Genomic DNA, 13,914 nt, shown 5'->3' with positions numbered 1-13,914 from the left:
GCCAGGAAGAATGCTATGGCGCAGAGTTTGATCAAATAAAAAAAGGCGCGGTAAGTCGAAAAAGCTCAATCTACATTCTCTCCATTTATAGACAAGCTGGGACTGCTACGCGTAAAGGGTCGGATCGAAGAAGCAAGAGGAGTGACAACAGATCTCAAACAACCGATTATACTTCCCCGTAACAATATTATTACTCATTTGGTCACAGATTTCTATCATAGAAAGTTCCATCACCACCACAACGAGATAGTGGTAAACGAGATGCGCCAGCGATTCTGCATTAATGGTCTACGAGCTTTGGTGCGGATGATATCAAAAGTATGTCAACAATGTCGTAATCGGAGAGCCACACCGAATCCGCCAGAAATGGGAAAGTTACCACCAGAGCGTCTCGCGTCATTCACTGATCCTTCCGCTTATACAGGAGTGGATTATTTCGGACCCTTCGACGTGACGATTGGCAGAAGGCATGAGCAGCGTTGGGGAGTTGTTTTTACCTGCATGACTATACGTGCCGTACATATTGTGATTTCTTCGTCGCTATCTACTGACTCATTCCTCCTTGTTCTGAAATTGTTTATATCACGACGAGGAGTTCCTCGTCGAATCTTCTCTGACAACGGCACTAATTTCAGAGGCGCTAGTCGCATTCTAGCAGATGAAATCGAGAAAATATCATCTGGCACACTAATAGAAAAATACCCCGAAATTGAGTGGACTTTCATACCACCAGCATCACCACATATGGGCGGAGTGTGGGAGCGCATGGTACGATCTATAAAGTCAGTATTGATGGACATATTACCAAAAGAAGGTCTACGAGAGGAAGTGCTGAGAGCAACTTTAGCCGACGTCGAAAATATTATTAACATGCGCCCTCTTACCTACGTTCCACTGAAATCATACGATAGCGAAGCATTAACGCCAAACCATTTCCTTCTGGGAAATTCAAGTGGCATAAGAGAGAAGGGTGATTGCGATGTTACCAATCCGTCGCTGCTAAATAAGAAATTTCGCACATCTGGTGAGTTGGCTGATCGATTTTGGAAGCGATGGATTCGCGAGTACTTGCCAGGCCTGACAAGACGGGCAAAATGGTTCGAAAAAACCCCAGAACCCATCGCTCCCAAAGACGTCGTAATAATTGTTGATGAAAACATGAAAAGGAACACTTGGACAAAGGGAATAGTTATGGATGTCATAAAGGGCAGCGACGGACAAATAAGAAGCGCTGTAATCAAAACTTCCAACGGCTTAATAACACGGCCAGTAGTGAAACTTGCGCGCCTAGATCTGAAAGTGAACCCCACGTCAGAGCATGGAGATCACGGAGGGGGGAATGTTAGCGCGCAACAACCCTAATTTTAAAAAATGTTTAAACTTAAAGAATGTACATTAAAATACAACTCTAAGGATTTATTGAATTTTGATTGTACATTAAAATGCAACCATGTAGATGTATGTCCCGCTATTTGTCTGTGCTAGCTCAACTGCGGCTTACCCTTTTGCGTTGGCTCATTCTCTTTTGATTCGCTGGCGGAGTGGTACATACACCTACAAGGAGCACAATTATTTTAGCGAAGTATTGAACGGTCGAAATATTGAATTAAAATAAAATACAAATCGGCTTAAAATAAGTGTTTTACTTTGCCACCCGCCAACAATAGGCATAATGAATATTTCACAAACAGGTGGCAACATTTCTTTCACTTTTCGAGTTTTAACGCTATAAGCCTTCTAATATTTTAATACAGTGTTGTATTAGAATTTTGTGCAGCTGAACTCTTGAAATTATCTTCGACAAAGATCGATCACATATTGCAATAACACCTTTTCATTTAAATTCTCATTTTAAGAAAATTTTATTTTAAAGCAGGTGGCAACTCTTGCAAATATTTTTTATTTAAACTTGTCTTAATACTAACTATTACTTCGTTTACTTTACAAATATTGTACAATGAATTAGATTTATCCAGTAGGTGACAACCCTTAAAATGTCTCTGATATATATTTTTCTTAAAACGAATTATTTTTATATCCACCTTATATTAATTCATTTCTTCTAAATTTTTTTTAGAATTTATATTTTTGTTAAGGTGGCAGCACTCTACCTAAAATATTTTAAACTTTTATAAATCTATCTCATATGGCAATAATATATTTAATATCAATTAAATGTAATTAAAAAAAATAAAATTTTCAAGCAGGTGGCAACTCTTATACATATTTATTTATTTTAATTCTGACTTCAATAAAATTTAATTAAAGATGGCAACCAGTTTGTTTAATATTATTAAATTTATGGAATTAATATTTCTGTAAAAGGTGGCAGCACACCACTTAAAATATTTCGGGATTTTATAAATCGGCTTATACACACATTATCATAGAAGATTTTTTTTATAAGTCTGACTTCAATTTAATTTTTTATTAATGGCAACTCGTTTGCAAAATATAATCAAATCTTTTATAAAATGAATAATGAGAATTTTAATTTATTTAAAACTTCAATAGGTGGCAACTCGCCTCAAAAAATGTTACCAACTGTGGCGTTCATAAATCTCCTGCGTATGATTCCATATTGTAACAATTTCTTTACCCTAATAAATTTATTGAATAATACCATATTTCAGAAAAAGTGGCAACCCGTTAAAAAAAATATTTTCAAGTTTAAGCTGTTTCGCATCTCTTTAATTCTATACATGTATTTAATCCTTCATTCAACTATTTTATTAATTTTTAAAAAGATGGCAACACTAAAATAAATTATTAATTTTTAATAATTTTAGCTCTTATTATTTTTTATACCGCCCCACATTTATTTACTATAATTTATAAAATTTTTTGAATTTTAATTATTTATTTTATAAATTTTAAACTGGTGGCAACCTTATTTTTTTTGTTTTCGCGCAAATGAGTATTAAATGAAGGTGTTAAAAAAAAATTAAAACTTGTCTGTATTCACAATATAGTGTGTGACGGAATTTCGTTGCGTAACACAATTTCGTTGCGATGAAAAATAATAATTTAACTTATAATATTTGCCATGCTGCCACACAATTATTTACCAAAATTTATTTTTATATAAATTTTTAAACACTATAACGGTACTTTAACTCAAAACACAGCACTTTTTTAGGTTAAAATACTGACACAATTAGCTGAGATTATGAAATAAATTACACTTGTCATTACCGCCAACATATTACGTCACAAAAACGCACAAATATTGCGCATATCGCATCAAACTACGCAGCAGGTTTACTTTGCCGCCAGCAATATACTACGATCCCCCAAAAATTTCGCAATTTGTGGGCGCCTATTTCCCACCCCGAATTGTCAAAGCATTTGTGTGGACAATAGACAGCGAATGCGTGAATTTTCGTGTTTACAAATTTTGCATAACCACGTGATTAAGCATTTAAAAACTAATTTCTTGACGCCAGACAGAGAGTCGTCGCGCCCATAGAAAGCCGCCCCGCTACGGTTTTGGCGATTTTCGGCTTGCGCAACACGCAAAATTTCTCAGCTCCCTCATTTATAAAGTTACAATTTCATATTGTTGTTGTAGTTTTTGCACATTTGCTTTAATTACAGCGCGTGTTATGGCATGCTTTGTTATCTGTTTTGACTGAATTCTGGCGGAGAGGGCGACCGAAAGATAAAAACGCCACTTTAATTAAATAAATTTGTATGCAAATTGTCCACTTATTATATTACTTTAATGTGGCATATTGTTTTTGTTAATTATTTGTTTGTATTGCGCACATTCTGCTGGTTGTTTTTGTTATTTTTCGTCTCTGTTTTCATTTGTCATTTGTTATCTGCCAAAATATGGATGAAATTCGTGTTTGTTTGCGGGTCATAACTTCTGCAGAAGCCAGCAATTTGTTGACTTTCAGAGCGTGTCCGACGCTAAATTTGTTGTTGTTGATGCATAAAGCAGCTGTGGCGCAGATAGCGACTGTAATATGTGTGCTTTAACAGTTAATTAAAGCCGGGGGTATGTATGTATGTAAATGGTTATATTGCGTGTCTTAAAGTAATTGTGTGTGAAAATTCTTCGCTCGATAAATAAATTGCTCTTCATTAAACCGAAAATTTCTATTTCTTTTATAAATATTTGCAACATTCTTGCAAAAGTGTACACCAGAGAACCACTTAGAAGCCACTTAATAGATTTTTAATTATTAAACGAAAAAAATCATCCAAGCAAACTTACATTATTGCGCTCAATTTCCAATCAAAAGATGTTAAATAGCCATAATGTTACGAGTAGCGATAGACTTCGTAATTGCGGCCAGTTTCTCACTTAAACACAGAAATTCTTAAGAAACTCGAGCTTATATTACAATATACATACTTACATAGATATACTATGGCGGTAGGCTGCTTAGTAAGCAGTAGCCGGACATATTCCATAACAGTAGTCGGACATATTGCCCGTAGTCATCTTCGAAAGGTGTATGGCTGCGAAAGTTAATGTCAGACTCAGAGAAACTGGGTTCCGAAAAGAACACGTCTTTGAACACTCGGAAATCCTCACATACTTTGACTTCATACCGGATCACTTGGATCATGGAGTCGCCAAACCGAATACTGGCGGCTCCTTCTCTCCGCACATACCGGCAAGGAAATTATGGGTGGGAAGAAACCGTTGGAAGAGAGGCGCAGTGAGCCTCTTTACGTATGGTTCAGAGCTTCGTGGGAAGCTTGGTGGAAGGGTTTACTGTCAGGAGCTCTCTAACAACTCCAGCTTCAGAGTTTCTGACTATTGCGGGGTTTTCCAAGCCGAGGTGGTTCCTCCCATACGACAAAAATAAAAAAGTCTGTGTTTATATATTGGGCTTGTAGCTAAATAAATAGTTGCATATGCCATCAAATTTATGTATTTTGAGTTTGTTTTGATTATTTCTAACGGAACTTCTTGAGTGAAAGCAACTAATGTACGGCCTTGCACAGAAGTAAATAGTTGACAAAAATAAAAGCGAAAGCAACGTGTACATTCAACTGCAAAAGTTTAATTTAAAAAAGTGTCTAAATAAAAATACTGAAAATGGAAATTAAAGTAGATGGTAATAGTATTATTTTTCAGTAATAACAAGTTTTTAAATTGTGCTATTGTTTTTAGAATAACAAATTTTAATAAAGTGTCTTTTTGATTCAGTTTTGTTGTTCTTTGTTAAATGTATTTGGAGATTTAGTAACTTTGTCAACCGAATGCAGTGACCGGATTAATGTGTAAATGTTGATACAAGTATATAGTTTAAAATAATATTAAGTTTATGTGCAGGGATTTGCAGGTTTCTAAATAAAGTTCATTAAACTAACCTAACTTTTTAGTTTCAAAGTGTATTTTGTACATCAAATGTGCGTGTTATAGCATTGGTTTTTGCAAGTAATATCAATAAACAAATGTAGAATTAGTTGTTGTTGTCTCACTCTCTCTCTGTGAGATTTTTATTTTTTAATTTCTTATCGTAGGAACGTCTCATCAATGCATGTTTTCTCGCTCCCATATTTTTGAAATTTGGTGCTCCAAAAAAATTCTGGTTAGAAATAAGTTTAGATCAGAAATGGGTTTAATAGTGGACATGCCAAAAACAGGAGGTAGTGGGACGTCAAACGATGGCAACACTGCAAGCTATGTATGTATGTCATCAGGATATAAAATAAGCGCGGACAAATTTAAGCAATTCGCACTTGAAACTGCTTGTAGAGAAGTACCGTTGGTTCTTTCTTCCACCTTCAGTTCACAAGATCCTAGTGCATGGTTCCGAAGTCATCGAAAGTGCAATAATATCCATTGGAGAACTATCAAAAGAAGCTGCGGAAGCCAAAAACAAGGATATTAACAGGTATAGGCTTCAACATACGAGGAAAACTTCTCGAATTGCAACAAATACGGATTTACTTAATATGTTATTGTTGAGCTCAGATCCATTTATTACAGGTCAACGAAAATTGACATGCAAAAAGAAAAGCGCATTATTAAATTCCAATAGAATTGTTTGAAGACTAATTACGTAAAGGAATTTTTTATTGAGGTTTACAACGTCCTTATTTTCCCTCCAAATTAATAAAATTTTTATTTGGACTGTAAAAAATAAATTGTTTAATTTTATAAAACTAAATGGCACATCTGTTTTCCTTTCTATTTATTAATAATAAATCCGGGAATTGGAACAAAATTTATCAAATGCTCAGGTACTTTAACGTTAGAATTATATATGTATGTAGAATATGAAAAGTGGGTGTTATACAATTGCGATTTTTTCAGAATATCGTACTTGCATGAACAGAAATATGCTGTGTATATTGCAGGTCAGTATCTCTATTTTAACTATTTTTGTCGCTATCCTCCATACAAATGGAACCACTGTGCCGAAGGTGCAGCAGTTAAGATAGCAATAGACTTACTGCTCTGGAAGCAGCCTCCTTTAGAGAAGTGACCATCCACTCAGTGAACTTATTAACAGTGCGTACAGGGTTGGTCAACGAGTGCCTAACCTTGATATCAATAGCATCAAATGCTTTGTGACAAGACTGGTATGGGTGCTAGGTCAGGGCGGAATTGCAGGAAATTGCAAAGGAAAGGCACCCTAGAACCGCTATCAGTGGAATGGGCGAGTGTTGGTGTTCCCGTATCCTCCTGTGTTCTATTACTAGATAGTTGAGTTTCGCGGGAGCTTGGCCAGCGCTGGGCCACTATCGGTACATACGCTATCGCAAAATCCATTTGGCCCAGGAGCAATCGCATGGCCTTCAGTGAGACTAGACTCTCCATAGTTGTGTGGGTTTTAACAGGCCATTGCCTTATTGGAGTCTATGAAGTCCATGAAGTCCATAAAGATGACAAGGTGGAAACATCTGAACACTTTTTCCTTGACTGTTCCACATTTGGGATGTCAAAACTTAAACACTTGGGAGCGCATGTATTCAGACATAGCACCGAACTGGCGGGAATGAAAATTAAAAGAATGTGCAAAATTTTTATTGGCTACTAAGCGTTTAGCTAATTTATGAGTTTAAACATAAGAATTTTCCTTTTCTATGGCTTCACAAAGTACTAAATATACAGTCCACGTGGGATCTCTCTATATCAGCCATCTAACCTAACCCTAACCTATAAGAAAATATTTAAATAATTAAAATTTAAAAAAAATAATATAAATAAATAATTCATAATAAAGATAATAATTTATAATAATAATTAATAACAAAAAAATTTTAATACAAATTAATTAATTTTTTTAGATTAAATTAAAAATATAATTAAATATCGAGAAATATTCCAACACTTAATGCAATTTCCATATATTGTTATATAGACTCTTTTTGAATTAAAATTTTTTAATGCACGATTTTCAATACAAATATTTTTATTGAAATTGATTTTTGAATTCAAAACCAATGTTGAAATAATTTTAAAATTTTATAAGCTAACAACTGAAAATATTAGATTAATGCCTAAATATATTCAAAACTTTAATATTTCATTAATAAAATTGAAAAAATATGTAATTGTTAATTTTTATGTGCTAAAGTTCGTTACCGCTAGTGTTAGAGCACTAGATGTTAGCAACATTACCAATGAAATGCATACTTTAAGGCTGCGAGATATACTGTTATGTTGGCGGCAATAAGTAAAATTTGTTGCATGCATTTAGGCGTTGGTAAATGAAGAACAAAAATGTTTATTTCATTAACATAAATTTCTTGTCGTTAAATGGAGCACACAGTAGTTTGCGGCGCCAATTAACAGCTACAATCACATTTGAGTGCAACCAATCGATTTTTTCATACATATATATACATATATAAGTACATACCCCATACACATATACATACATTCATATACTATATATATGTATGTATGTATACGGCAAAAATTTATATATTTTCACACAACCATATATTTCTCCTGCTTCTTTTCTGTGTCAAGCAAACCGCCACAACCTAGCAGCAGCCATCTTGTCTGCCGTGTAGCCCACACATCTAGACTTAAAGACGCCGCTTTGCGTCCTATTTTGCCGCCAATTTGTATTCCAATTGTTTCTTTGTGATTTGGGGTGTAAAATCACAAAGTCAGCAAGCAAGCGAAATACAAAGAAAAGCCGCCCCAATAATGACAGATAAAGCAGAACAATCGAGTGACAGCTTTGACGCAGCCAACTTCACTTCATTTGAAGTTAATTTCTTTGTGCAAACGAGCGAATGGATTACATTTTTAAAGGTGAAAGGAAGCTGTAACTGTTTGTCACAGAATATATACATGCATATATAAATAGCTATACCATCTGCTCTATATATACATACATGTGTATATACCCAGCTAAATAAAAATAAATCCCCCAACCATTTGGAGAACTAAAAAACTTTATCAAAAGATGGGCGGAACATTTACTGAAAAAATCACCATAAGAAGTGTAGACGGAAAAAGAATTCCATAATTATCCAAAGTAAAGGCCAAATACGTCTGCAGCAGAAGTACGATATCTAAAGCCTCTACATATAACGTAAAAAGAACTACTGAGAAGTTCATGCCGACAGAATCCTATCATATGATCATGTCGTTGTTATTGTAGCGGCTATCTAGACCCCACTTGGGCTATAAGGTTCGGATTGGTTGTCATCGAAGTCGTATAACAGTAGGTCCAGGAAACGTTTCGACGAATCAGATCATCTACTACTACTGATTCTATAAGGAAACCCCCTACAGGAATACTGCGCTAAAGGTACTAAGCTTGGACTATTATAAATTCGAAAAAGGTGAAAGAAAATATGTGCTTTTCGCTATTCCAGCATAAATACTGTAAAGGAAGCTCTTTGGAGTTAGCAGTTCTCAGAAGAAAAACGTCTTTGAAACATGTAAACTTACTTTATGCTAGTTTTTGGCCTTCGAAGGTGTTTTTAACATCACTCTGTATGAAGCATTCTCCAAAACTCTCAGAAATTTAGTATTATAATCTTTATAATAAAAATGTATGTATATTCCACAATAAGGAGTTCACTGTCAAAAACTCAATGTAATTGAATTAAAAGGTCACAATGTTAAGACACCAATGCCCACTTGTTGCTAGATGCCACTAGGTTATTTATTGGTCAAACACTTTATGTGACTACGTACATATAGACGGTCTCAAGTTGGCGGAACTCGGCTAAAAGTCAAGGAAAACGGGTGATATCTTAGAGTTACCTTGAACAACCAAATTCCATGTGACAAAATCCAACGACGATGATAATTTACAATTGCTCTATGATATCAGTTAAGGTTCCGATTATTGGTTTTGATGGCAACTGAGTCGAAGTTGGTTGGATAATGCTTGGAAGGTCTATCGCAGGGATTAAAAAGTATTTTGGTATTATGTAGCAAGAGTTTCAGAGCTGCACGATTCAAAGTTGTAATACGAGATACATGTGGCATCACTTCGGCTAATAAAGAGCAGTGTGGATTAACTTTGACCGAGTACCTTTCGAAATTTATGTTGTGCTCACACTCTTACTATTCTCTAGACTGTACAGAGTTAGCATATCATCTTCTTATAAATGCGTAAGATCTCGGACGTATTGTGTGATGGCACATTTTTTATATAGGAAGATAAAAAACCCACGTCAGTACAACAGGTAAACAGAAGAATTATTAATTGAAACCTACACGCTGGATCACAGGCTTCAGTAAAGCCGGTAGACATCACATCGCCCACCTTGAAACTGACATGGTTTATTAAAACCGGTAGATACCCAATCAGTCGGACTAACTTTTTCCAAAAGCCTAGCCAAACACTTGGAATACAAAAAATAAGAGATTATTAAATTACTTTTAAAAAGGTTCGGTACTTCCTAGTGTAGCTCAGCATCGTGCATGTTAATTCGTAGCCCACAATAATTTACACAGAATTTGGATCCGTCGGTTCCTGTTTTTATTTGGCTCAGCTCAAATTAGTGCTGTTCGAGGGATTTCTAGAGGCTATGAATTTAGCCTAATATTTGATTTGGCTCATAATCCGGAATCCAGAAGATTTTGGACACGTCCGTTCCGTTTTTTTTGGCTTATGTGAAATTAATGCTGTCCTAGATATTCCTAGAGACTCTAAATTTGTCCAGATTTTGCCTTAACCTGAGTCAACTAGATATTTTCCATCAGTATGAAAACTTGAACAGCCACAACAACATTAAACATCTTTCTCCTTATATTTCTTACATTTTTACCCAAAATATCCGCCAGAAGCGTGAAAACAGCCCTTCTAGTCTGCTTTTAAAGCAAATAAATATAAAAATTCGCACGCAATTTGCTCCACAAAAATTGTAGTAGTAAGAGAAAAATCAATAGCGACCCAGACGACGAAGGGCTTCAATGACATTTAAGGCAAGCAAATATAAATACACGAGACACGCAAGCTCATAAATCCAAGCATAAAATGGCGCTAGAAACAACCCATTCAAAGTTGCCGCCAACCTCATATTACAAATACAAATAGGTGCAGGAGGTAAGCAACATAACCAAGGGTTAATATTGCATTACGCTACACGCTGCTCATGTTTCCGAAAACCTTGTTTTGAGGAATTCAACAATTTTCGAAATTTTTCTGCGCTTTGCGTGCCAACGCGAGGAATATTGTTTCGTTGCATGCGTAAGTCTATATGAGAGCTGGAGGTGGAGAAGGCAGAAGACGCGTACAAATATGGTTAACTGGTCTCATATGACCGTTTGGGGTGCGCACGGAAATATTTTTACGGAGGCTAAGCCGAAAATTAAATATGTTGTCTGCCGTAAATATGTTTGCTCTCCACTTTGGGGTTGGTTTCACATATCAGCCGCAGACCCAATATGCTCCAAACTTGTGGGTGAAGCGGTTTGTAGCAAAGCAAATAACTTTCGCTGGTTATTTAATACTTCTTACAAATAAATGGTATTCCATATTTACTTTCTGGCAAATTAAAATGACCTGTCTACGCGGCAGTCATGGTTATTAAATAGGGGAACTTCCAGCAATAAGCCGCATTGTACTAAAACTCTGTCCACAGCGTGTAAAATACCAAATGAAAGCTACGTCATGTTCTAAATGAGTTTCGTTTGAACTGTGATATTACAAGATAATGCTTGAAACTGCGGATTCATAACGAAAACTTGATACCATCGGTATAGATATCGCCCCACAAGAACCCATTCATACATTTTCTAATTTTTTTTAGAAGAAAGAGTGGATTAAATAAAAATTTTAAAAAATTTGTGATGTTCACCCGACAAATTTTGACTTGTGGACACTGTAGATGTTTTTGCTCATTAAACAGGGCTTCTAGTTGGCATTCTAACTTGGCACAAAACTCTTAAACTCTGCAGCTGCAATTTATTCTGACCTTCCTGTCTCTCACTTGACTTCAGAAAATGATTCGGTAAGTTTTCAGATCTAGCAATCGGAACTTTTTTCTACCTATCCATTGCTCTTATAAAACGCAGCGCTTATGGACTTTATATTATTTAACAAAAAACTGTTTAGACTGTTTTATCTGCCGAAGGACTTTTCAAGTTGGATGACTTAAGAACTTATGAGATCTCGCTCTACTAAGCATCCTTCTCTTCGATGTTAGTGCTTATGTATCAAGATTAAGTTCTAAGAAATTGTTTCAAAAACTGAAAAAATTTACACGGATAACCAGCCCTTACCGATTTTTAAAATTGAAGGTATAGTTAGTTATAAACAATAATTTATTGTTTGAGTCTAATTCGTTGTATGTTCTGAGATAGGCTGCGGATCCATCAAATCCTTAGGTTCATTTAGATTAGGTTTGACGGCCGATCCCTCAGCATAGCGAAGGAACACACTGAGACTCTTACCCACAGTACTTTGTGAGCCCTAAAGTTATCAAAAATCTGCTTAGGTGTTTTCTTTATACATATTTGGCTAAAAATATGAGATGCGAGAGGTTTTTGCCTTGACCTGTGGAAACATGCAAGGAAGAGGAACTGAGATGATTCTTCTCATATTCAATCTTAATGCATGAATCTTGATCCAGTTAGAATTCCTACAATCATCGAAAGTTGTTCCTTGCTGATAGCGAAGAGTTCCCTATACCAGAACTAATATGTGACTGTGAATCTGCTGATAGTTAACCAACGCTTGCCGATTTGACTTGAGGCTGGCAAACTCTGTCATACAGTTCCCTGTGGTACCAAACCACTAACCAAACCAGCATAATCATAAAATAACTTGATGCTAGAGATTGAGTGTCTAGACAACATATCGCGCACAGTCAGCGAACTCAAGGCTAATATCGTTCCTCTACTATCAGTATGGATAGTAACCACTCTGGAGAAGTTTGAGGGTGCGTGCCGAAACAGTATTGCTACTTCGCTGGGAGGACTCAACAATCCTCAGGAAGTCTAAAACTTTAGTTGGTGGAAATTTCCCGGCAATGGACTCCTCCACCAATCTTCGAAAAATTCTGTATATCTCAAAATCAACATCAACCTTTTGCAATTTTCTATCTAAAATTAACAAAATTTCATCTCGGTATATCCGTTTAGGAGCAATATGATATCCATTTGTAGATAGATCTATATATTAGACATAATTTCACAAAAAAGTTCTTAAACCACTTATTTAGACTACTAATTATTGAAGATCTCAAAGGACTTACCTTATCATTTATAAATATTGTAGTAGAGTTAGACTTTGGTGAACTGGAAAGAAACAGAAGGAGAGTTGATTAATTACTTTGTAATACTATATATGTGACAAAATTATGCTGGGATCATTAATTTTTAGCAACAACTAACTACAAATATTTGTACTATACAATATACTATGTTAGCTATCCCCTATATGCCACATTGGAGAAGGCGAATCGAACACACAACTGTCATAAATTAAAGCGTTAGGCATAATCAAATGGAGATATAGAGATAGTAGAGCAAGCTGTCAAACCATTTCAATGATGCTTAGGGATATAATAAATTTTAGTGAATAACTTTATTGTTACTTTCACGTGTAAGTTTTTATAGAAGAGATCAGAGTTCGTACATAGCGAGCAAATAAGTGACGAATAGAAGACGAATATCTGTATTTTTTCTCCAACGAATTTCGCACAAGTTTATTTGCTCGTTGGCGCCATTGGTCGAGCAAATTGGGAAGTCTTGCCGGCTAAAATGAATATTATCCTAGACAAACTGCAATTTGTTACATCATAACTTTGTCGCCTCAGTATACTGACCCAAATCGTTGGCTAAATTTGTGATTTATGAGTTTTTGTAGGGAGCGTAGATAGATGAACGAAGGATGTTGGCTGAAGTAAAAGATGCTAAAATAACTGTACATATGTACAGTTGTATATGCGAATGTTCAATTCTAATTTTTCATAAGGAAAAACTTCTGCTAACAAATCTCCCACCACTCAAGTATTTTTTCCTTCTCATATTTGCTTTTTGTTTTTGTATTTTTTATTGCCTTCCCTAGTAAAGTTTTAGGAATTTGGCGCCATGAAATGTGTTATAGCAGACAGACCAAAAATTTGACTCAAGCGAGTAGGCAGTAAAATCAAATTTCATATATACATACATATGTATGTATGTAAAGAAACGTGCCCTGTAGGAAAGCTCAGAAATATTTCGAACTTCATACAACCCAAACGCAGCATGGAGGGCTAAAAAAGCGCTTCTGCTAACAGAGGAGAAGTGTTCACATTGCGGAGACTAGGCGAGACATCGTTCCAATGACTTGGCTCCTGCTTTTTACAATTACTTGGCAACAATGTAAACACGCTCTGATACCACGACCACAAAGTCCCAGAGCCGATTTATCTTTGACGGTTAAATTGTCATTTTATGCTTATGCCAGCTAAGTCTATAGTGGCCAGTCCGCATTTCTACAAGTTGCCTTAATTTCCTTTGGGAGCACTTAAAATCTTTCTGAA

General features: G+C 35.6%; 1 protein-coding gene across 2 annotated transcripts in view; it reads right to left on the bottom strand.

The window, feature by feature from the left end:
• Positions 1-13,914, bottom strand: part of LOC105223551 (guanylate kinase) — a 164,702-nt gene that overhangs the window by 94,936 nt on the left and 55,852 nt on the right. For both annotated transcript variants that reach the window (XM_049456545.1, XM_049456551.1), the window contains exon 3: positions 12,643-12,685. The gene's annotated coding sequence lies outside the window, so the exon portion shown is untranslated. The remainder of the gene's footprint in view (positions 1-12,642; positions 12,686-13,914) is intronic.

The sequence above is a fragment of the Bactrocera dorsalis genome, chromosome 4 (genome assembly GCF_023373825.1).
Source record: "Bactrocera dorsalis isolate Fly_Bdor chromosome 4, ASM2337382v1, whole genome shotgun sequence".
Classification (NCBI taxonomy): Eukaryota; Metazoa; Arthropoda; class Insecta; order Diptera; family Tephritidae; genus Bactrocera; species Bactrocera dorsalis.
This window is presented reverse-complemented; position numbering and strand designations above follow the sequence as displayed.